We start from the raw sequence: 3,333 nt of genomic DNA on the forward strand, positions 1-3,333 counted from the left end.
TTGCACTTCTTGAATGTTTGAGGGAGATTTCATCCAACTTATGTTTGACCATTCATGGAGGTTCAATGTCACTTGATCAATTAACATATATGCTCCATCTACACTTTTGTCCATAAAAGAACCTCCAGCTGATGAATCCAATAAACTCTTGTCTGAGAAAGAAATTCCCTCATAGAATATATGCAGAATCAACCATTTTTCAAAACGATGATGAGGGCACCGTCTTTGAAGACTCTTGAATCTATCCCATGCTTCAAATAATGATTCTCCATATACCTGAGCAAAATTTGTAATGCCATTCCTTATATACACTGTTCTGCTTGGAGGGAAAAAATGATTCAGAAATTGCTTCTCCAATTGCTCCCAACTTGTGATACTTTGAGGATGGAGAGAATATAACCAAGTCCTTGCTTTATCCTTGATACTGAAAAGAAATGCCATCAATCGAACTGCATCTGCTGACACTCCTTCACATTTCAGCATATCACAAATCTCCAAAAATGCTTCAAGATGCAGATAAGGACTTTCTGATACTTCTCCTCCAAATTTATGACCTTGTATCATGAAAATTAACTCTGGGTCTAGTTGGAAACTTTTTGCTTCAATTTGAGGTTGCACAATGGGAGATAAAAATCTTGTAGAAAAGGGTGTAGAAACATTTCTCATGGGCATGCTTGACATGTTAGTGCTCATGGATATTCAAGAAAAAAAATTATAAAAGGAATCAAAGGCAAGTAATAAAATGCAATATGAAAAGCAAGAAAGAAAATGTAGAATTTAAATTGTAAGCAAGAATGTGCATAATGAAAACATGTAAGAAAAGACAAAAGGAAAAAGAAAAATATCTAGAATAATTCATATGCTAATCAACTAATGTGTTTATAAGTTCTTGTTATTCTTGAGGCCTTTATGACGTTTGATCTTCACATACATAAGAACAAGATTGCAAGATATGTTTACAAAAGAAAATGAAGAAAGAAACTAAATCAAAAGAAAAACAGAGAAAAGTTAGACTAGAATGTTAGAAATAAAAAATGCAGAATTAGAATTGCAACAAAAAGAATTGACAAGAATTAGAAAGTTATACAAGAAAAAATTATGAAAACAGAATTCTAAAGATTAGTTATAATTATGCTAATGAAAAGAAAAGAAAAAGTCATGTTTAGTCTAACTCAATTGATAATCTCTAATGTTATAGCGCAGTCCTCGGCAACGGCGCTAAAAACTTGTTGACCTCCGCAAGTGTACGGAAATGTCGTAAGTAATAATAAAAGATTTCGTATCCACAGGGGCTGGAATAAGCACTAAAGATGTCTCAATATGAATTAGCTAAGCAACTAATCAATTGGTTTTCAAAAGCTAAGTATGACTATGAAATGTAAACAAAGAAATGAAAGAATAAGAAACAAGAATAAGGGCAATGATAAAGGTATGTTCTAGGAGTTTTGGTTTCAATGTAAACGATCTACCAAATTTTATTCCTCAATTGCCCATCATTTATAGAAGGTTGCCAGTTCCCTCTTGCAATAGACAACCGGCCTAAGACTGAAATATATCTAAACGTGATCAATTAGTAATGAATCTATGTTGTCCTTACACGGGCTTTCCTGTCACGTGCGCCCCTCGGATAATCAACATAGAATTCATCACTCCTCAATCGCATCAAGATATAATATATAAACACATACAATCTATCCTACCCTCTTGAAATACCTAATTTCCCCTTCAAGATTACCCCTCAAACATCCTTACATGAGCATGTTTCTGTCACAAACACCCCTCGGAAAATTGAATGAGGAATTACCTCTACAAGATCCACAAGATATCTAAACATTCAATCAAGCATGGTAATTAAGCCCTAATAACAATAATCCACACAAGAAAAAATAGATACAAATAGGGCAAAATCATAGAAATAGGAATTAGGCAAATCCACAAGAGTTTACATCAAATCTCCATTACAAATACTCCCTCCATCCTAGAACAAGAGATCTAATCCATGGAGCAAGGAAAGAAAACCGAAGAAAAGATGATTACAAGCATTCTTAATCCCCTCCAATCCAAGAAAAGAGAGAAAGAAAACTTATCTACAAAGAAGAACGTGTTCGGATCTAATCCTTGTTTTCCCGGAGTCGATTCGGTGAAGATCCACCCTTAGATTGCCAGAAATCCCTCCAAGAATGGTAAGGAATGCCCCAAATCTTGTTTCCCCTCAAAAGTGAAAAAAGATCCCTCTCAAATCAAGAAGGAGGCCTTATATAGAAGAGGGGTTTGGGCGCCATACGACCCTGAGGCACGACCGTGTGAGGTTCACACTGCCAAAGCCATTCCCTTCTCTGCCAACCTTAGATGACCGTGTGTGGTACACGACCGTGACATGCATCTTCCATGACCCCCCTTGAACGACCGTGTAGATCTACACGGCCTGGACTACTTTTGCCTCTGGAAACCTAGCACCGCCGTGTGGCATACACGGCCAAAACCCTCTTGCTCATTGGAAATCCTGCATGGTCGTGTGGTTTACACGGCCAAGGCTTCCCTGGTCTCTTGAAATCTTACATGGTCATGTGGTGTACACGGCCTGGCTCCATTTAGCTTCAAATCTTGGCACGGCCGTGTGAGGTTTACACTGCCGAGCCATCTTCCTTTCCTGCTATAGCTACATGGCCAAGGATCTCCACACGGCCTGGGCAACCCCCCATGGCAGGGCCGTGTGAGGTTCAGGAATGGTGCTTTCCTCCCTTTGCTTCGCTTGCAGATTTGGCCTTGAACATGAAACCTTCACCAAATTCGACTCCTGTGTACAGAAAATGCACAAAAGCAGATCTCCGAACAAAAAGAGTAAATATGCTAAAAGGAAAGCTGGAAGTACGAAAATACATAGACAAAGCATGTGCAAAGTATGTGAATGTGTGTCAAAACATGCTAAATAAAGGTATATAATCTACGCATATCACTAGGTTGGACATGGTTGAGATGGGAATTAGGCCTGAATTAACACCTATAGTTGGGGAGAAGAGAACATATCTTCCTTTTGCTATGTGCTCATTCACAAAAAAAGAAAAGTTACAAGTGTGCAAGTCATTAAAGGATATAAAAGTTCCAGAAGGTTTCTCTTCAAACATGAACAATATTGTGTGCATGGATCAACTGAAGTTGACTTGCTTGAAATCCCATGATTGCCATGTTTTAATGCAGCATTTCTTGCCAGTAGTTATACGTGATGTGCTGCCAAAACATGTTAGATATTCCATCATAAGATTATGTTTTTTCTTCAAAGATATTTGTTGCAAAGTTATAGATGTAGCCAAGTTAGATAAGCTATAATCTGAC

General features: G+C 37.7%; 1 non-coding gene across 1 annotated transcript; it reads left to right on the top strand.

The window, feature by feature from the left end:
- Window positions 1-202: 202 nt before the first annotated feature.
- Window positions 203-308, top strand: LOC122033065. The gene has a single exon (XR_006126329.1). It is a non-coding gene; the product is annotated as a small nucleolar RNA R71 (small nucleolar RNA).
- The last annotated feature ends 3,025 nt before the right edge of the window (window positions 309-3,333 follow it).

Source organism: Zingiber officinale, chromosome 11A, assembly GCF_018446385.1.
Source record: "Zingiber officinale cultivar Zhangliang chromosome 11A, Zo_v1.1, whole genome shotgun sequence".
In the NCBI taxonomy this organism is placed as follows: domain Eukaryota; kingdom Viridiplantae; phylum Streptophyta; class Magnoliopsida; order Zingiberales; family Zingiberaceae; genus Zingiber; species Zingiber officinale.